At 48.4% G+C, this 22,298-nt stretch overlaps 1 pseudogene; it reads left to right on the top strand.

Moving 5' to 3' along the window:
• Positions 1-3,007: 3,007 nt before the first annotated feature.
• Positions 3,008-5,690, top strand: LOC120836674 (annotated as a pseudogene).
• The last annotated feature ends 16,608 nt before the right edge of the window (positions 5,691-22,298 follow it).

Here is a 22,298-nt window from a genome sequence, read left to right as displayed (position 1 = left end):
TGTTTATTCGGCTTCAGTGAAAATAGACTTATTGGTAAATTAACCAACCACCGAGGAGGACGCTGGATGTATAATTCTACGATCCGCGCGCGCTGTCCTTCCCCGTATAAAAAAAATTTCAAGTAAATAATCATAATAATGCTTTGACGAACGCGCGTGCAAGGAAAATTTTTTTTAGTCTTTTTGCTTTAGAACAGTCACTACTGCAGACGCCGGCACGTGCAGCGCGTGTAACTGCACTTGTAGCATGCACATTGGTGCTTGGGACGCTGGCTGCTTCTGCGTGCTATCAATGCCCGCCCGATTGAGTCAAGGCAATCCACTCTCCGAAGACGTTGCCATGCCGACAATTATCGCGTTCATTTAGGCTTAGGTATGGCCACAATCGAAAGATTATCTAAAAAATGCGGCGAGGTCAGTGCTCATGCTTTGCGACTTAAGTGAGGTACGGCAAAGCGAAAGCCTCCTGCACTATTCGTTGCTGACTAACGCGCCCGATATTACAGCTGCAACGGCATATTAGTTGCAAAGCGGGCGGCGCTCACTGGCCGGGGCACCGCCATGTTTCCCCGCCGTCCTTACTCTGCCGATCACGTGACCTAAAATCCCCCCTCGTAGGGAAACGCGGTTAGAGTTAACCAGATTCGAGCAAGCGGGCCCGGGACATTGTTGCTCATGGGGGACAATCCGATGGGACAGCAGAGCGTGCGCAAAGTCGGAGACAAGTGAAAAGAAGGAAGTTACGACGGTAACGGTTGAAAAATAGCTCATGTTGAGTCAATTTATGTAGAATAAACCCTTAGACCCTAACACTTTATAAAAAAAGTTGTAGGTGCCTTTCTAGTTTTGGTAGTGAGATTTTCAGTGGACTATTGGTCGTGTGTAACGCGCAAAAGATTGACCCGCGACCTTCTTGACGTACTTTTTCCGGTGCCGCTTTACGGACTGCCGTATGTGGCAGATCCTGGACAGGATATACTGGCCCGTGTTAAGAAAATGTGTGCGCCGCCGGCAGTAGAAACGTTTTTCTTCCGTTTACATACTGCCACCCTGCCAGTGAAGGTATGGCTTCAGGAGCGGGGCATGTACGTTCCTTGGGATGTCAATTGTTTGCTGTGTCGACAGCCTGGTACTATTGAGCACGCGTTCCTGCATTGCTGGGACGCTGTCTTGTTTTGAGATGTTTTACAACGGACCCTGAAAAAAGATATATTGATGAATGCACTATTCATTTTCTTCGCGTGGAGAAAGGTGAAACTGAGCCTTACGATTTGTTTATTGCCCTTGAATTGTGCGGTCTGTGGAGGTCCCGTATGGCGGTGCGGTATGCCGAAGTCCGCCCAAAGTCTGCGCGTTTATTTTTTATTCAAGTTGATTTGCAGGTCAAGAGTGTTTTAGAAAGCAGTGAGACTCCGCCCTAATGGGTCGGCCTGTTAGATGGCTTAATAGGCATGACGGAGTTTTAAGGATCGTTACGGCCCCCAGCGAGGCACGTGGTGTTTATGCCCCAGTTTCTTGTGAGTGTTTTGTGTGTATTACGTATTTTGGGCAAATATAAAGAAGAAAAAAGTGGCCGAGTGGTACACCAGCTGAAAGCACGTGGAGCGAAAGCTCGCGCTGCAGAACCCAGGGACCGGTGTGCGGTTGTGTATCCCTACTGCGTGGTGCACGTTAAAGACCCCAGGCTAGTTGTTGTACTGCAGTGGCTAAATTGCTCATCTACAGCGAGTGACGCGTCGCAACTTTGAAATGGCTGACACGCTGTATAAATATCCACACAACCCCAACTATTTTCCGGTGGCGCTTGAGTCCAGCCACCGACTGCGCCTGTGCGCCGCCCCTGATCCGCATTACCAAGGCGGCGCACGCGATGTGCACGTGGCCGCCTTGATTACGCTTCCACGTGGGAAAATTCGCCACGTGTGCCCCGCAGTCGGGCAACGTGGCTGGGGAGCCGCCAGGGTGATCCCCCCCCCCCCCCCCCCCCCCCTCAAACTTCGTCCAGCAAGTCGATGACGGAAACGTTGTTCTGGGCGTCAGGGGGTGGATGGCGCTGCTAGGCGGACTGGCATTGCAGGTCCTGTCGGCGCCGCTGGACGAGCGTGATGGCCCGATGGAGGTCGCGCTCGCCGCGTTGGTTGACGCGCGTGATGCGTTCGGCGTCCGCCCTCTCCCCAGCTCCTTGGTCACATGCTGCTCTTTCTGCTGATGCTCGGTCAGCTCCAGCTTGTCAAAGACGTCCTGCATCTCGTCCAGCTGTCGCTTGAGCTCCTTGTTCTGGCTCGGGGCTCGGCTGGCAGCCACCTTGTTACTCTGGATCATCTCCCCAGCAGGCGGCTGCTCTCCACGTGGTCCTCCTTGATTCGAGCCAGCTGCCTGTAGGGGTGGCCGCTGTTCATGGTTCCTTGGGCTGCCCCCGACGCGCCGATATCCTTGGTGGCCCAGTGCACTACGAGATGGCGGGTATGGTGACGGTGTTATCCACGAGCCATCTTCGTGGACACACAAGAAAGCAGACGACATAGGGGCTTAAGGCCCGTTCACACAGTTGCGTTCGGAGCGACCACTATGCTTACGAACGAATGCAACCGCTGCGACTTCAACGACAACTGTGCGCGACATGTACACACACTTGCAACCGCATACAACCAGACGAATCAACAGCCAATAAGAAACGAGCTTCAGCTCTTGCTCCTAGCCAATAGTAGGCAACCCAACTACGCTTACAAACATGGCGGACGGTTTCGTTCCCGACGCGAGGTCCTCACCGGAGTAGCCGGAGGTTTCGGCTACGGCGTGCAGTCACGGCGAGTTGCTGTACGCCTACAATAGCTGCGTGAGGGCTTATGTTGCCCGTGCAGGCAGCTGCACTGACTGGGCACTAGTCGCGCGGTCATCCGCTGCGATGTTGCTTTTGAGCCGCCAAAGACGCCCCCGCCGAGAATGGGTTCGGTTCATCCTTCGTTCGCGCGAGAACCTCGGCGAGCACCACCACCTTGTCCGCGATATGCGGCTGGACGACGGACGAGACTTCTTCATGTACTTCAGGATGACGCGGCAAAGGTGTGTACTGTACCTCACTCTTTCCAATGCTAAATGCATATCAAATAGCTTGAAGTCCCGCCAACGTGTAGGAGGCGCTTGTTTAGGGCACGGACTAGTCTGATTACCTCGCTCGCCCGCTGCCATTGGAACTGCCGAGTCCTCGTAAAATAACGCGCAGAAATCACATAAAAAACAAAACAAAAAAAAAAAAAACGAGGCAAAGAGCGTCGTTTCCATGGTGCGCGCATTTTTAAAGGTTCACTTTATAGCCCGAACCGAAGCAGCTAGGACTGGAGACGGCCTGTAAACGGTTTCCTCTGCAGGTTTGAACACCTGCTGTCCCTTGTTGGGCCACTGCTGCTGAAGCAAGCCACGTTCTGGAGAACGCCGATCACACCAGCGGAGAGGCTGTCCCTGACAATCAGGTGAGTTGAATAACTTCACTCTTTTCGGCTCTTTTTCAAACAGCTGGGTAACTCACCATTTAATGCGTACTCAGTTTTAAGTTTGTTTTCATTTCACCAGTCGGCTCTAAAAGTTGAGATGATCATGTTTTACTGTCTCTGAATTTGTTTCCCTCATTTCACTATTTTAGGTACCTGGCTCACGGAGCCTCTCAGGCAATATGCGCGACCAGTTACAGGATCGGCCGGTCGACGACCTCCGGGATAACCAGGAACACGTGCCTGGCCCTCCACAAGGTGCTCGACCCACTCTACCACCCTGTGAGTAGACATCTTCAAGAAAATGTTAATGCTTATGTGACGTCATGACACGCACTTTTCACATCGAATACAGATCTCTAATACCATCTTCGATCAGCACATACCGGAATTGCCCTGAAACCGAGACAGTCCACAGCGCTCGGTCGTGCAGCGCATAGTCGGTGCAACATTGAGGACAAACTGCGCCGTACCGGTACACCGCGGCGAGCACCACTACGCGTCACTTCGCGTTTTGTTTGTTTTTCTTGTGTACGTCTGCAGGCAGTGCCTATCTGCTGTCCATTCCTCCTGGCTTTTTACTCGTGTCTTTAGCATTTTTACACAAATGGGCATTGTCGACGTGATTGTCTATAGCGTCATGAAACAAGTAACAATTCCACAGGTATATTTTGCCCATTATTGTTGGCAAGAGTACCACCAGACAAAAGCCATACCTCGGTGTTATTGTAATGCTTCACAAAGCTTTCCACGAAGTTCGTAACTTTCGGGTGCTCCTTGCCACTGCAGCAATCACCGGTGATCGCAGAGATGGTAAGAAGCTCGTCTTTACTGTCAGAAGGGTTGGGAAATTCATAGAGTACCGCTGTTAGGTGTGTTTGCTTTCACAAAATCTCCATCTGCTCTTCCCGCCATCTCCTTGTTTCCCGGTCCTGGCTGCAAAGCCTGATGGGGCTGCACCCCGGTGCGCTGTTGATTTTTTTGGTGCGCTTTGGGGCAACAAAAAGCCGCATCGGGAGGGTGCGCTCCGTTGATCGAGTATGTCCGGTGCGCAACGGTGCACTTGATCGAAGACAAGGCGCACCTCAGCGCCCCGGTACACACCGGAGCGGATGATCGAGGAAGCTCTGAACGTTTAAATTATCTGGCTGGTAAATCAATGTACCCACTAAATTCAGGTTTCTTCTAAGCCTATCCTTCCTAATCATCAGATGCTACACCCTTTCTTCTTTGCTCGTGTGAAACAATTCAGTTGTTACTGAATTCTGGCTATAATGAGCGTTGTGTGCTATGGTGGCATTTAAATAAAATTACCCAAGAGCATTTTTTGACTGACTTTGCAGGCCCCCTACACTGCCCAGTGGAAGCGGCTCGCAGCGCAGTTCGGCAGGCTGTGGAACTTCCCGAACTGTGTCGGAGCCTGGATGGCAAGCACGTGGCCGTCCAAGCTCCACCTGGTAAAGGCTCCGACACATTCAACTACAAGGGGTTCCACAGCATTGTCCTCCTCGCAAGCTGCGACGCCAGCTACAAGTTCACGCTGGTGGACGTTGGGCAGCCAGGGCGGTTTAGTGAAGGGGGCATCTTTCGAGACTCCGAAATGGGACAGTCTCTGCTGTCGGGAGGACTTGGTCTCCCGCCAGCTGGGCGGCTACCCCATACATCAGCCAAGCCGCCTTTTGTCTTTGTGGCAGATGAGGCGTTCCCCATGCTGACTAACCTCATGCGCCCTTATCCCAGGAAGGACTTGGAGCTAATGCAGAAAGTGTTCAACTACAGGCTATCCAGAGCCAGGAGGATAATTGAGAACACTTTCGGCATCCTGGTGGCACGTTGGCGCATTTTCAGACAAACAATCCACTGCAGGCGTCTGAGGAGACTCTGGAGGCCATTGTCTGGTCGTGCGTCAACCTGCATAACTACCTGAGGGTGTGTGAGGAGAGCGAGGAGGGGGAGCGTCGCTACTGCCCCGTCGGTTACGCAGACCAGGAAGCTGCATCTGGCGCTGTAACCGGCGGTCAGTGGAGGAGTGATGCGGCTGGCAGTGTTGCGCTGTCGGATGTAGGCCGTGTCAGCTCAAACAACGCCTCCGACACTAACAAAGCAGTGAGGGACAAGTTCATGAGATACTTCTGTTCCTCGCAGGGCGAGGTACCATGGCAGTACAATGTAGTGTTCAAAGGTTCTGCTCCTGAAAGCTGAGTTATTTTTATGCAAGCGTATGTAAGCTTCTGAATTGTTTTCTTTATTGTGTTCTTTACAATCTGAATAGGCAATTCCGCTTCATCTTTTTTTCTTTTTTTTTTTTAAACAATGCAGCCCTCATCAGCATCACCCAGGAAGACTGCACGTCGAATATTACGACATAGTTGCGTCTTGATGTTTCCTAAATGGCCTGGCAAACCTTGCAACTCGCCAAGTTGCCGAAATCGGCCGATTTGAGCGAGCGAATTGAGGTGCAACCAACAGAGCAGTCAAGGAAGGCTACTGCGTGGACATAACCAACATTGAGCTAAATGTCATCACATTTTCCCCCTTTTGCTTGTTTTTACTTCTCTGTGCAAATGTAACAGGTGACGTGAGCAACGTTTCCTCTCGGCGCTCAGCGGAGTCCATATGATTGGAGAAACGTGCCTGCGCAGCGCGCTTCTTGGAAGCCGTACGGTCACCCTGTCATTATTACCGTCGTCGTCTCACCGTTTCTGATTATTGTCTCTCGGGGTTTCGTCCACACTTCGGACATTATGTGCGCAGACTTATGCCGCAGTTGTGCAGACGTCGTCGAATGTCGTAGACACCAAGACGTGGTGAAGAGTGCGGTGCAGACTACACTTGCACCTGGCACACGCCCGCCCCAATCCCGCCTGTTGTTGTGTAGAGGATCATGTGACATCTCGTACCACGTTATAGCCATGTTCTTGGCGGCCAGAGGCCAATGTTGCCAGACGGAGCAGAATTTTCGTTTTAGTTTCCTGCTTGTGCTATATATTCCATTTTTCGGGACACAAATAACGTAGTCTTTCCCTACGACACTTAATGCGAAATCACTCACTAATCCGAAATATTTGAAATTGAGCGGAGTTGCCCTTTAATTAAACTGGTCTGGTCATTGTTGACTACAAAGAAATGAAGATATTTAAGTGATCCAACGTGCCTTTCTACCCAAGCCTTGTCGGGTGGAAGGAAGTGGAAACGAAATGAGTAAATGTTCCACTAACAGGTAAACAGCACAGAAAAAATATACTATCTTCACGACTCTGCGGTGTGTATATACTTAACCTTCCTTCACCATGTCACCATTCTCCCCTGCGGGTCTGGAATGCATCTGCTACTCTGCTTGAGACCATGTTTTTTTTTTTTTTTCTCCTCATGACCGTTTTGGTTTTGAATGAAATATATTCTTCCTTAATTGTCCATACTTTTTTGTCTCTTGCCATTTAAACAAACTTTTTTAGAGCAACTGAGGGCTGTGACAAGTGTTATTGTTGTTGCCGCTTCCAATTTATTGCAATTTTATTTTAACTGTATTGCTGTTCTTGTGTTGCTCGGCATTTTAGTCATGTAACATGTTGCTGGCGTATTTGTTTAGCATGGGAAATGTGCTCTGAACTTTACAGGGGGTGGGGGTCCCTGTCATGCAGCGATGTCTTTTGCCCCTGCCTCCCTACCCGGTAATGCCGGTGAAAATCGAAATCAATAATGAATGAATGAATGCAGAGGCGAGTACTGGACTGGATGTTTATTCATCATGATCATTTAACATTTTCATGTAACACAGCCAACTCAAGTGTGTGTGCAACAAACATTGTTTACAAAAATCTAAGGAATATAAAAAGGATACCGAAAGGAAGTATGAGGAAAAAAGAAAATTAAACCCTGCAGTGTATGCAGGAAGTACATTGCTCATAGAAATATCACAAGCAATATAAAAAGGCTGCCGAAGATAGGTATGAAAAAAAGCAAAATAACCCCCAACCTTCCTCCTTCCTTTCTTTCTTTCTTCCTTCCTCCCTCCCTCCCTCCCTCCCTCCCTCCTCCTCCTCCTCCTCCTCCTCCTCCTCCTAAAAACACAACTTCCAGTCGCCAAGTGGCCTCGAGGAACAGTATCAAAAACAAAGAAATGAAAAGTTATTTAGAAAGGTAACAAAGTGTGACGAGTTCGGGAAGTAGGTGATTTTCTTGGGTAGCGATACAAATGGGGACTGTTCTCGAAAAATAGCATACTTGCCAGCCTACCTCTGTTTGAAGTAATTGTGCTGTGCCAGAGCTTGTACTCTATTTCACCTTATGACTAGGGTGTGTACTTTCCGGTGTTTATTTGTGAGAAAAATCGGCGGATGTTTTCCGGTGTTTATTTATTTTCAAAACACCGGTGTATTTCGGTGGGACGTCTCACGACGAGGCCAAAATCGGTGAATATCGGTGAAAAAAAAGCGATTGACCGCAGACAAAGTGTTCCAATTTCATTCACATAGTTCATACACTTCTTCTTTAGGAAGCAACTATTTCTAACACTTGGTTATTATAGTAGACGCAAGCATACTTCCATGTTTGCATCTACACGCAAGGAACGTGCTGCCGTCATGGCAGCACGCTCCTTGCGGTTCGCAACCCGCAATTATGAAAACGCACGCTCTTGTACGACACGGACGTTGGCAGTGTCTTCCAGGAACCACAGCAACCTCTGAATACATGGCTTGCACCGACATCACTTGGCCAGACACAATGAGGAAAAGGCACGTGAGAGCCTACCCTCCACTGTGTTAATTGTTCCACAAAAGGGGGTCATGGGAGACACAATAGGGGAAAGGCGTATGAGAGCTTAGCTTCCACTGCGTTCACTAGACGCTTTTGACCCCCAGAAAGGAGGGCGGACTGACGCCACCTGTAAGCCATGTATAAACACTGGAAGAATGCAGGATCCACGAGATAACACGTTTGACGAACCTCTACGGGGAAAGGGTTTCGCTAGGTCGGAAACTAGCAACGATCGGTGTTTTTCGGTTTTAACCAGGGAGAAAATATCCAACCACCGGTGTTTTTCGGTTTTAACCAGGGCGAAAATATCCAACCACCGGTGTTTTTCGGTTTTAACTGATTTTATATTTTCGTCACCGACGGATGTTTATCGGTGTTTGTCGGTTAAAACCGGAAAATGCACACCCTACTTATGACTGACTGCAGTGGATGCTACGAGCCATTGCAGCCAATCCAGTGCTGTGAATGCTTCACCTGGCTACACAGCCCACACATCGCTGCACCTTTCCCAAAGGTCACGCACAACATTGGATTGCCTCCCATGGCTCATAGCATTTGCTGCAGTACACCATAAGGGGAAACTGAGTATAGCCGGTCATCTGGCGTCCCAGGTGTAGATGAGAAATTTATTCCGTGAAGTGCCACTGGTTGCCTAGGGCCTAAAGAACATCACAAAGTAGTGATGGACAATTCCCATTCGGAAGTTGAAGATTGAGAACTACTCACTCTCTCAGCTTTGCAGTGCAGTTCGTATAAAAGCGAGTTAACTTTAATCTTTGCTTCATTCCAGAGGCAGGCTGGCAGGTTTCTTATCTCATTTCCAACGTGAATCCCATAAATCCTAAAAGGATCGTTACTGTATGGGTTTTCGGCCCGACTCGCCATTTGTCTCGTCGACTCCTCGACTATGCGACGAAGAGACCCCTCTTCCTCCTGGGAGTTTGCCCGCCCCACCTTCCTTGCCCGCTTCTTGGCCGGCGGCTGATCAGCTGCCTGGGCAGGCGATGCGTGCTGCTGCACTGGAGCATGCTGTGAAGCTGGTGACCGAGCTGGCACCAGCTGCACAGGGGTGGCAGCTCGCGGTTTTGCTCCAGCTGCAGCAGCACCTCGCAGGTCTCCGAGGGTTCGAAGTCCTCCAGCATGGAGTCCTAGGAAAAGAATTCTGCAAGGCAAAGTTGCGGCTAGTTTCTTCAACATTATCAATACCGGAGAAAGCAGTTGCAACACCAGCACACACAGCAATCTAGTCAAATGGGGTGGTGTAAGTAGAAGCGAGGACACTTGGTCCGCACAGCACTATACTTATTTCCACCCCAAGAAGAAAGGAAGTTTTGCGCATTGTTCATACGACGGACAAAGAAGTTCTCACAAAATTTGATTGTCGGAGGCAAAAGTGATGCCTTTGATGTTCGAAACATGTACATCCTAATAAAATGGCATATATCTTTGCCTCCCATGTGAGTGGCTGCATCTGGAACGACCGAAACAACAAACCTATTGGGTGTTACGGAAAGCACAACCGTGCGCCCTGTGTTCTGGTTGTGATTCCTCCAATCCAGTGACGGACATGGTACCAGCAAACATGGAAATAGTGAAAGGTTATCCTTTTTCACGTGAAGTACTCTCCTTATTCGTGGGACCAGGGTTGTGTTACAATGGTAAAATAGCATGTCCCATACTCCGTTCAGCCCTCAGCTGAGACTGTGAAGGGAGCTACTTGCCCGCCGGACCAATCAGCCACCTCCCTTTCGTCACCTCATCCCGCTCTGCACGTGGGTGTGGGCGGGAGCGTGATCACATGGCGAAAGACACGTGTGACAGGTCCAACGAAGACATAGCTTCCACTGCATGCAGTCTCAGCTTAGGGGTGAACGGAGTACTCTAAAAAATGCTTGTGCATCTACTTTCACGCACAACACTCGGAGAGCCAATCACCGCAATTTACAGAGGCAGCTCAGCGAATGACAATTCCGAAACATATGTTTAGACCGAAAAAACGCAGTCTGAGTTGTGACATTAAGCAATGCAAAACGTCACACTTGCATTGCTTAATGTCACAACTCAGACTGCGTTTTTTCGTCTAAACATATGCTTCGGCATTGTCATTCACTGAGCTGCCTCCGTAAGTTGCGGTGATTGGCTCTCCGAGTGTTGTGTGGGAAAGCAGACTCACGGGCTTTTTTTAGAGTGAGTCACTGGCAAGGTGTGAATGGATGGGTGTCTCTTTCAAATGCCCCTGCCTCCAGCATGCGGCCACTGACTTTACCCATGCTTCGTCCGTGCGTGCACGTCAGAGGTTCAAGAGACTACGAAGCATAATCGGAGGTAGGAAGCTCACGCTGAAGGTCGGACAACTGAAACTACTGCCTGAAAGGGGGAAATTTTCATATGTTTCCATCTCGGAGTAAATCGATTAGTGCTAGCATTTGCACTGCTTGCTTTGTCTACGTGATCTCAAAATGAGACTTTTATATATATGTTGATATATTGCTGCTAAAATTTACGCTGCGAGCTCTATCCTGTAAAAATGAAAATAAATAAAGCTTGAGGCTATTCAAACCTGTCTGCCAGCAACGGAGAAGCGGTTGAGGTGCTGACAATTGCCATGTGTGCCAAAATTGCTGCATTTCTTCCAGCGGTTGCAGGAGTGTACATGCAGCGCACAGCTGTCATTCCAATCGCTGTGGTCACAACGGACGCAGTCGTTGTGACCAGTGAACTGGAACTGACTGCAGATCTCTGAACTAAGATTGCCATAGCAATGGTTAGATGATACTCTGACCACCAACCTCCCCATGCTATGCATCTATACTCCGTTTCACGATAAATTCGCAAACTGTGGACGTCACGGCCCCTCCGAACCAATAAGAGCATCGGAGCGAGGCACGTGACATCATGTTACTGGAGCGTGTGTCGCTGCGCCAAATAGGAGGCCCGGAGAATCTGGTTGTCGTCTGCTGGCCAAGGGTCGTCTGCTGTGAAACTAACTTTGGGCGTTTCCTCCCAGTTTCCTCCCATAGAGACGCATAGGATGAGACCTGCATGCTCATTTGAATTACCTGCGAGTTTGAATTAACGAGATTTGACTGTATATTGCCGATAGAGATGGCATCGTGTGAGTTCAATTGCCATTCAAAGGAAAAGAAGCCTAGAACTACTTTTTGTCATGGACGGCGCTGTTGCTGTGACGGTAACGAGGCCTCTGTGGGCTCAAACATGGAGGGTCTTCACGTGCCTTATGACGCACTTATTGGGTCGCAGAAGCCGCAGCCTCCACAGTTCAACAAGTTATGGTGAAACGAAGTATAGGGGAGTTAGGAATTACAGAAAAAGAGCAAGTGTGAGGGAATAGAACATTAGACGGGTGTCCTCCACGCTGTCGATGCTTCAAACCCCAGACTGCCATTCGTCCTCTTCTTGAGGACTGTAGGCCTCCATGAGCAGATCTGCGCATCAAAAAACAAAAATGGAAGTAATTCAGCACTGTCATAATCTAAAAAGAAGCGGAAGCATAAAATAATGTTCTAACATTCCTTATACAACAAGGCCAATATTCCTAGAAACTGGTCCCTGCCACTTAAAAAAATAGAAATAGAACACAGCTTTTGCTTGTGTGCTAGTTTTTCTGTTAAAGCATTTGTACATATACGTATAATGCCCGTAAACTTTTACTTTATCTGAAATAGTAAAAGGCGGTTCCACGAAACGCCTTTTGACTTCTGGTAAGCTGCGTCTAGCCATGTTGATGAACAGCATCTGCCACTTCCCTTTTTGCTTTCAAAAAGACGATTAGTTATTGGCATCATTTTTTTATGATGGTGAAATGCGAAAGCATGGAAAGCACCATCGCAGATGAAAATTAAAGAGAACACCTTCAAGGGACATTGACATCCCGGAACAAATGTTTATGTTTTGCCAGGCGATCTATTATGGTGCAAGACGACTACCCAATCAGCATTTTGCTACAGCGTCACATATATTTTTCATGAAGCCAAAAAACGCAACTGCTCGACACTGAAACCGAAACTGGACTGGGGAGGAAGAAAAGAGAGGAGAAAGATACCAGAAATTACGTGTCTGTGCTACTTTTTCTTTTTTTCGATCAACGTATTTGCAGTTTTTTAGAAGGCACAAAAAATGTGTATCATATTTTTGTCGATTTCTAGTATTGAGTGTGCTCCTCGATGACCCTCGACTTTGATTAGCTTGGGTGGTTGTTTCTAACCATAGAAACCGGCATGTGCGAAAGAAATCGTGCCCCCACCGGATGAAAAACAGTTTTCATTCTCAAATCCGCAGACTTGAAGAGGCAGGGTACCCCCGTCATGTTCTTCGAGATGTTTCAGAAACCTTAGAAAAAAAGATGAAAAAAGACAACAGCGCAGTGTGCGAAACGGTTCCAAGAGGGTAGGTAGGCCTGTTGTCTTGCCTTACATTCACAAGATGTCCCACAATCTCAAGAAGGTGGCCCATCGCTTTGACATACCAGTCGTTTTTTCAGCACCGAATAAACTATCTTCACTGTGTAAAAGGATAAGCAGATTAGGAGAGGAATCCGATGTGTCACAAGAGTCGTACAAAAAACTACATGTCACTAAGTTCCGCGAGTGCGCCACCAGTGTCACGTACAAAATCTCCTTGTCATCTGGTAAGGTGTACGTTGGCGAGACGGGGAGGTGGATTAATGATAGGGTCAGGGAGCATGCGTTGGCGATCAGGCAGTCCCCGTCTGGCCACTTAGCAGTCCACTGTGACCGTTGTGATTGCGGGCCCAACTCTGAAAAGTGCAGCCCCATCTTTGGTGACACCTGTGTCATGGGCCATTAGAAAACAAAAACGGCAAGAGAAATTCACGAAGCCTTCCTGATTAGGTCCCACCACGACAATACTTGTATAAGCGCTCCCTTTTTGTACTTGACTGATAACGAATTCTACTATTTGAAGAACCAATGACGCTGACATCTGAGGGTGGTGTGTTTTTAGACCATAGCTTTGGTGTTCTGCCAAGTGTGCCTGCTTTTATATTTTATATATTTTTTTAATTCTATCATCCAAATACACAATTCAGTTGAAAGTTACGCCGCGTCCTATCTAGTTCTCCCTTCGTTTTTTGTCTCTGTTGTTTTGGGCGTATTACACCATGATGTCTATGATACTTGTGATAATCAAAGTACCATCGTAGCGTCGCTGAAATAAATGACGGAGCCAGTGGGGTAGCCAGGATTGTATTTCGGGGGGGGGGGGGGGGGGGGGGGTTCTTTAACATTACTACTCCGAAACAGTGTGAACTCGGCGGTACACCCTTAATCTGGGGCCACCTAGGGAGCCACCTATAGCCGTGACAAATGAGATCCAACTTGTCACGGCAAATTTTGGGGCCACCTAAGATTGCCAGCCCGTTTGCCGTCCCTTTTTAGGTGGCCCCAAAATTTACCGTGACAAGTTGGATCTTGCCGGCCCGTTTTTTAGCTGGCCCGTTTTCTAGCTGCCCGTCTTCTAGCTGGCCCGTCTTCTAGGTGGCCCGTTTTCCAGCTGGCCCGTTTTTTAGCTGGCCCGTTTTTTAGCTGGCCCGTTTTTTAGCTGGCCCGTTTTCTAGCTGGCCCGTTTTCTAGCTGGCCCGTCTTCTAGCTGGCCCCTCTTCTAGCTGGCCCGTCTTCTAGCTGGCCCGTCTTCTAGCTGGCCCGTCTTCTAGCTGGCCCGTCTTCTAGCTGGCCCGTCTTCTAGCTGGCCCGTCTTCTAGCTGGCCCGTCTTCTAGCTGGCCCGTCTTCTAGCTGGCCCGTCTTCTAGCTGGCCCGTCTTCTAGCTGGCCCGTCTTCTAGCTGGCCCGTCTTCTAGCTGGCCCGTCTTCTAGCTGGCCCGTCTTCTAGCTGGCCCGTCTTCTAGGTGGCCCGTCTTTCTAGCTGGCCCGTCTTCTAGCTGGCCCGTCTTCTAGCTGGCCCGTCTTCTAGCTGGCCCGTCTTCTAGCTGGCCCGTCTTCTAGCTGGCCCGTCTTCTAGCTGGCCCGTCTTCTAGCTGGCCCGTCTTCTAGCTGGCCCGTCTTCTAGCTGGCCCGTCTTCTAGCTGGCCCGTCTTCTAGCTGGCCCGTCTTCTAGCTGGCCCGTCTTTCTAGCTGGCCCGTCTTTCTAGCTGGCCCGTCTTTCTAGCTGGCCCGTCTTCTAGCTGGCCCGTCTTCTAGCTGGCCCGTCTTCTAGCTGGCCCGTCTTCTAGCTGGCCCGTCTTCTAGCTGGCCCGTCTTTCTAGCTGGCCCGTCTTCTAGCTGGCCCGTCTTCTAGCTGGCCCGTCTTCTAGCTGGCCCGTCTTCTAGCTGGCCCGTCTTCTAGCTGGCCCGTCTTCTAGGTGGCCCGTTTTCTGCTGGCTATAAAAATGTCCCGTCGTCTACTCCCCCGCAGAGTATCTCGGAGGGTCCAGGACTGTGATCCACGAAGAAAGCCAGGGAATTGAGAAGTACAGCAAATATTCACCATAAAAATAAAGCTGTGACGTACCACTGAGCCTGACGTCTTCTTGTGAGACGTCATGCACGTAGCCAGGTCGCAACTTTATTTTTTAGTCGCAAAATATATTGGAAAAGCATTGCCAAGCTCAACTTGTATACTTTAGAGACTGACTTTCCGAGTGCTCTAGGGGAAAGTAAAAACACATGAATTGTCTCAAGGGCAAGGCCGATGGTTTCTAAACATTTAAAAGAACAGTGGGTTCGCAGGTAAAAAATCCATTTATTTATTTAAATTAGATGCACAGCTACAGGTGGATACAGGTGAAGATACAGGTGGTGCTTTGTTGTAATAAATACCAAACTCAAACAATAAAATAGAAACGTAAATGAAAACTTGTGTCACTCGCTGAAACATTGGTGGAAGCATGGTCGTTGCTCTCACTTGACACACTTGGCGAACTAGGACCCTCCGCAGTTGAAGGTGCGCTCTCCGAGCCAAGTGTGTTGCAGTCAGCTGGAGCCTCGTGCCACAAGACGGGTCTCCGCGGCGCGTCCGAAGGCCACTTGCCTCTGCCGTCAAGGCACGATGCTGCTGCGATTAAGAATTTTCAAAACTTTATTATAAGAGAATAAGGGAGAGAGAACATGTCTTGGTATATTAATTACGTTCTAAAATTTATCAAACAGCTTTTTTTTTAGAAAGTAGCTTGCTGGATGTAAGACTCTATTCAGATGCTGAGTCATCGGCCACAAACATGGCCGCTAACATAATGTTTATTCATATGCTCTACGGAAAGAAAAGCAAAAGAAATTTGGCAATAAGATAACCGCTTTGCTTTCGGCGGCTATGCTTGTTTGTAGTTAGTCGACATTAAAAAGCAGTCTGACGTCATATGAATAGACCCTATAGCTTCGATGGCAGTTTGAAGAGTGGGAACAAAACAGTAAATTTTGACGCCAGCAGCAGGCAGGGGAGCTGAGGTTTTCCACTTGCCAGGATCTACAGGTCCATCGCTGAATCATACAGGCTGCGTCATGAAACGCTGGCTAAATCGTTGCTCAAAAACTACACGTTGCACATAAAAAGCTAATTTTGTTTAATATGAAAATTTATAAAGTTTGATGTTCAAATAATTATGGTGTCAAAAATTTTGAACAATTAACTTTCTGTAATTAGTAAATTTAAAAGTATGGTCAAGTCAGGGTAAAGACCTTGCTAAACTGCGTCATATATTGTAAAACAAATAGTTTGACATTTTATTTTCAAAAATATTGTTTAATACAATGCATTTCTTAAATTCAGTTACCCTAATGAAAGCTTATAAACTCATTCACACAATAAGAACGTTTCGGCCGACGTCGACGGCCGCGTGAGCAAGCGAGGGTGGACGCACAAGGGCAAACTTAGTGTGTTCTAGTTGTTTCATTCATCATCAATTTTAGTATAAATGTTCCTTGTGTGGCCGTCCTCCTTTGCTCAACGCGATCGTCGACGCCGGCCAAAACGCGCGACTATTCGCGACTCCAGCAAAACGAACGCCACCAAGCGGGAAAACCGGGAACCAGCCGGTCCAGGTCGCTCCGCGCCCCTCCGCGTCTCTTGTGGCTTTCGCGGACACGTGTTGTCGGCGCGGTGGCGAACAATGGAATTTGAAGAAGGTCCGAAAATTTCACAAGTTTGCCTGAGTGTTTACTAGTGTGGTGAAGCCTCAGTAGATTGTTTCCTTCCATCACGTGTTTGAAAGCCCGCTTACTCCACAACACACGGTCGCGTGTTTTCGATTTCTTGGATGGGGAGGAATCGCGTAAAAACGTTTTGATTTCTTGTCTGTCTCGAATCACATTCAAAGTGACGACTACTTGGTGACTGATAAGGGGCTTCTTTGTAAGGATGTAGAACAGTGGGAGGACGACAGACGAGGCATTTCACTGGAGGGAACACCAATGTTGCAGTCAAGTGAATGGGAAGGTTCGATAGCTGCTTTTCTTGAGTTTGGTTGTGTTCGATTAGCTTCAAGTTTGAGCCACCCACGCCGGTCGGTGCGTTGGCTATTCATCTTGGCTGCTTTTTGTCCAAAAAGCCTCTGGACCACTCTGAAGGAGTTGGGCTGATTTCGCAATTACTTGATTCAGGAAAACCTGCTCGCTGCAAATGATTTATGACGTAAATTTTCTCTTTTCAAAAAGTGGGGGACGCGTCTCACAACATTAGAAGCTGTTACGGCATTTTGATCTTTCACTCCTCCAATATTTATATTATATCCCCGTCGAAGCCAGCAGCAATATATGTCTGCATTGCTCAGGTTGACCGGCCACAAAAAAATACTTTTTTCTCCGTTCAGGATCCGAAGCAAAGTTCAATCCGGAGAGGTTCTGCGCGAACTCCAGTGAAGACTCTCTTGAGTTTGTCTCCGTGATGCCGGTTAGAACTATTTGGCTAAGTTTAAGTAGTATCTCTCTGTCTGTCAAATATACTTTTATTCAGCAGTTCACCTAATAGCTACTCAATTAAGCTCATATTTCAACCCGAAGAATATACTAATACCGCTTTAGTGGGACCCCCCCCCCCCCCCAATAGTACGTAATATAATACATACCCGCTCGTCAAAATGAATTCTCGATTGCTACAAAACCTGAATTGAAATACGAGTATCAGCTGCTTAGTGGGGTGCCGGCGGGTTAACATGATCCTTGGCTCAAGAAGCGCTTGCTTAATTTTCGTAATTTTCGTGCCGCCTGTGTTGTTGACCGAGCAGACGACTGGAGCTGTTTCTTAAACGCGGATACGCACAAAAGCTCGATTTCGCGGACAGATTAGTCGGATGGTCGAGGCATACGGGTTGGCTGAAAATTACTGTCGGCGGAAGAATTCTGCGGTTATTGCCGCTTTTCTTAGATGATCAAAACTGTTTAGTATATTACCGCCTCTCCAGTGCCCATATAGTTTCGGTTTTGAACGAAATCTTTGAAACGACAGTTTGACATGAAAAGAACAAAAAACACCGGGAAAACAAAACTATGCTCTGCGAGTTTTTGTGCACAGGCTACACTTAACCGTCTCAGTTTAAATAGCTATAAAATTGGGCATTAAACAAAAGAAAATCTGTTAAATTGAACGCGCCACCTGTTCAGGCGGCCCGGCCGAGCCGACGCGACCTGGACTCAGCCGTCATGTTTGTTCGGTGGTGGCGCCGCTTATAGGTCGCTGGAGTCGCGAATATACCTCGGACGGGGCAAGCTGATGAGTGCGCCGTATCGGCGCACTATCGGCGGACACTTCGGCAAGAGAAATGTACACCCCTATAAGCTATTTACACCTTGTCGCTGTAAAATGCTGGTGGCTACCGTCGAGGCAAAGCCGGGTAGCTTTCTTTGCCTCACCTTACCATAGGCAAACCGTAAGGGCTGCGACTGTGACCCGATAACTTTAAAAATTGTCACCCACCACGAGTGCTTGTGCACAGCCGAGCCGGCGTCATACGCGAAGAGTCCGCGCTTGTAGCCGTTATGGTAAGTCTATGCTAAGGTGAAACGAAGTAAACCTGTTTTCCGCTTTCCACCGGCTACGCCAGCCGGTATCTGAATAATATGAAAAGAGGCGGTTCCAAACGTGCTCTTTAGAATACAAATATATTGTGTATAGATACCTGTATCGTCCAGGACAGGGTCCCACTTGTCCTCTGTTGGCGAGAACACAAGTTACTAGTTAGGAACTCTTTCAGCAATGGGCTCTAATTCGTTATTAGCCAGTGAGCTACATAATTACCCAGTCGGTTATGCTGAAGAGGACTGTGCCCGCAGTAACGGCACCAGCCAAGTTGGCTCAGTAGGGGTGGTCGTGCTAGTCGTGCCGCCAGATCAGCGGGCCGTGTGAACCCATCGCATTCACATGTTTCCTCATAGTTACACCGCCCGCGTAGAATTCCTTTGGTATCTTTAGACGTCGGCATCCTGAAGAACTAACTCACTGTCCCGCGGCTTCGGCGCATTCTCTAACATAGGCTTACATCACTATGATAAGAAAACAAATGTCACCCGCAGATGCTTCCGATTAGATTCGTATTTCGTACGTTCGAAATTCATCGTCCTTGCACGCTGGCTGTGCGCGCGGAGAACACTGGGCGGCCTCTACTGCCTCCATCTAGCGGAGAGTAGAGTGTTTTTTTCCCGCTATTATGCGCATAGCCGGCCCGTTTTTGCCGGCCCTCCACAAACGGGCCGCCAAAAATTACAGGGCCGCCTACGGAGCCACCTATATAGCAAGTCGCACCATCAAAGAGGGGAAGGGCCAACTAGAGCCGTGACGTTGCACACGGCTATTTTGACGGGGCCGGATCAGTTCGCGGCTAAGTCCTGAAAACTTTGAACGTCACGGCTATGGCCGTGACGTTTGACGGCCCCAGATTAAGAGTGTACGGACGCTCATGCAAAGGTTAGAGAGGCGCTGTTGAGATAAAACGGTTAAAGCTGCATTGACATTTTTTTTTAAACGGAGCAGGCTTCATTTACAGGAATACGGGCGTGGGGGCTCACCGTACTACTATCGTCGTAATTGCGGCCCACCAACTATAAAAGCTTCCTCACAGAACACAGCTCCCTCCGCTTTGTGAGGTACCACTGCATTACCAACGCGTACCGGCCACATAAAACAAAAGAATAGCTATACTGTGATAAAAATTAAACAGTAACACAAAAAAATGAAAAATTAGATCAAGCGTTCATGCACAAACACTTGGCAATATTCCGAGCCGCTATTAAAATGGCCGAGACAGCGGAAGTTGAATTTTAGATGCCGTGAGTAAGAAGTAAGCAACGTCACCGCTCTAACATTCCCGCTGGAAGCACGGAAAAACATTTTAAGCGTTCCGTGTTCCTTCCTCTCGTGAATAACCTGATCATACAGATGGGAGATTTAATAAGCACCGGCGTACGTTGCAATTACCTTCGTCGCTTCTGCCTGCAACGATCTTGGAAAGCGGGGCAGGTCTTAACGCTGAAGAGTTTTTGGAGCTCTATTTAAGCCTGGTTTTAATTCCTGAACTCCAATGTGAGCTGCTCATATAGGCTGCCAAATGCAAGAGGGAGAAACGTTAAATGCCCGTTACGTATATGCTGCAGGCGGTCGCCCTCTGTCCGGAGGCCCTATTCCAAAATATTCATCGTCTCCTGAAGGTCCTAGCGACTCTGCCGGTAACAACGGCGGAAGCTGAGAGCTTGTTCTCTTCACTACGACGGTTGAAAGCATACCTGAGAGCGTCCACTTCGAATGAGCGGAGGACGTCCTGGGTATTCTTTGCATTGATGTTCAAGCGGAGGACGTCCTGGATATACTTTGCCGTGAACACAGGCGACTGCATCTTAATCTGTAGGCGCTTGGCCTAAGTGAGAGGATCAAGAGAGCCTGTAAATTGCTATCTGAAATAACTAGTCACAGTTACTTTTTTATTCATGATAATTTACGGCGTGCTAAAGAACGCTACTATTTCAATGTGCTCAATGCAGCAGAGGGATGTACGGACGTCACGTGGAAGGAGTTACACTGACTTTTATATACAAACCATTCATCTATTTATATTATTAAAATGGTGTGTAATGCCCGTGTCCCACTTGGGCCACAGACAGAAACAAGACAGCGACAAGCCTCAAACCCATGCAGCATGCTCGCGATGGTGCCTTTGACAGGCGTTTCGTCATTCGGTGCTTGTGAAGTAAGCACGAGCGATTGCAAGCCTGCCAAAGATACCCTTGCGTGCATAATGCTCGTGTTTGAGCATAGCCTCCTTTATTCTACAAAGCCTCTCAAATCGTGAAAGACTCTGGTTTGAGACTTGTCGTTGTCGTTTTTTTCTGTCTGTCGCTCTAGTGGGACACGGACATAACGGTGTTGAACTAACCGGATGTTCTATAGCGAACGCTTTTAAGGAGCATTTTGTTATTATTGGAAGCGGGATTGACTGTAACGTCTTGTGTTTTTGATGATGATAGAAACAGCGGCTCGATTGTTTTAGAACCGGTTGTAGAACCTGAGGTCATTATTGGGATTTTAAAACTTAAGATAGTGGAGCTTGTGACGTGGTAGTTTACAAATTTGGTGTGTTAAATACGTAGTTCATTTATTAGCGGCACTGCTAGCGCCTATATTTAATGTTTCTTTGGATAGTGGTATTTTTCCTAAACGAATGCAAATAGCCAAAGTGACAGTACTACACACAAAGAAGAGTGTAAACGATATGGGTAATTACAGACCGATCTCTATATTGCCAGTATTTTCTAAAGCAGTTGAAAAGGAACTTCATACACGTCTAATTTTTCAACTAAGCATAAGTTAATCGACATCAATGGGGTACTCATGTACATCAAAGGAGATAAGAGAGTGCCATGGCTGCCTACGCATTTGCCTAGTCTGGTGTAAGGTTATCCCACGACCATCCTCTAAGCGCCCACGCCGGCTTTTTTAAAACAATGCGACGTACCCAAGACCAATTTTTCTAGTTGGGCATGAGGGCAGATATCTCTCGGTACGTTCGTTCCAGCCGTCAGTGCCGACTCTGAAGCCACGGCAACAAAAACCGGAAGGCCTAATGGACAGTACTTGTGCCAGAGAGCCCATGCAGCAACTCAGTGTCGACCTGATCGGACCCCTACCAACAACATCCAGGCAAAACAGGCATATTCTAGTTGTGATCGACGAATTTACCAAGTACATTGAGTTATTCCCCATCCGTGCCCCAACGTTGAGGACTATAGTGGACAAAATGGTGGAAGTTTTTTGTCCGCATGGAGTCCCACGGAGCATCTCCAGTGACATCGGCAAAAACTTCGTGAGCGCCCTGTGGAAAGGTGCTTTGCGTCACTGAGGTATCGTTGACCGGGACAGAACGCCGTATTGACCATGTGGACAATTGGTAGAACGCCACAATGCCACCGTCAAGCAAGCCATAATGGCATACTGTGATGCACATCTTGATTGAGATAAACGACTTCTCGAAATAGCTTCTGCCATGCGAACCAGCGAAAGTGTAGTGACAGGTTACATGCCGGCCTTCATATGCTATGGTGTGGAGCTCCGCACTTCATGGGACTCAACATCTGCCCAGGACACAGATGCCTCGTCCTCTGCACGCCAAGCCTTTGCAACGGAACTTGACCAGCTCCTACAGGATGCCCTGGCCTTTGCGAGAGCACAGCAAAACAAAAGCCCAGGAAATTCAACGACGACAATACAACTCGACCCGACAACCAGGACACTTTGCTGTGGGTGATTTGGTACTAAAAGACGCATACTTTCAGCAATGCTAGCAAGGGAATTGCCGCAAAGCTTGCTCCTAAGCGATATTTACCCTTCATTATTACAGCTGGAGTCGGCTAAAATGTCTATAAGCTGAAGAACACATCCACAGAAAGAGCATGCGGTTTGGCTAACGCAGACCAACTCGCCCTCTTTCACAAGCCTTGGGTCCCTTTCACAGAATAAGGAGGGGGGTGTTGTGAGGGTGCGGGCAGTGCGTGCGACGGTCACGCACAGAACATAGGCGCTCGCGCCACACGCCGTGCTCGGCAAGGAGTTCACGCCCTGCCCAGTGGGTGGCACATCAGGGCCCGTTTGCTCGAAGCT

The sequence above is a fragment of the Ixodes scapularis genome, unplaced genomic scaffold (assembly GCF_016920785.2).
Source record: "Ixodes scapularis isolate PalLabHiFi unplaced genomic scaffold, ASM1692078v2 PGA_scaffold1__304_contigs__length_218370807, whole genome shotgun sequence".
Classification (NCBI taxonomy): domain Eukaryota; kingdom Metazoa; phylum Arthropoda; class Arachnida; order Ixodida; family Ixodidae; genus Ixodes; species Ixodes scapularis.
This window is presented reverse-complemented; position numbering and strand designations above follow the sequence as displayed.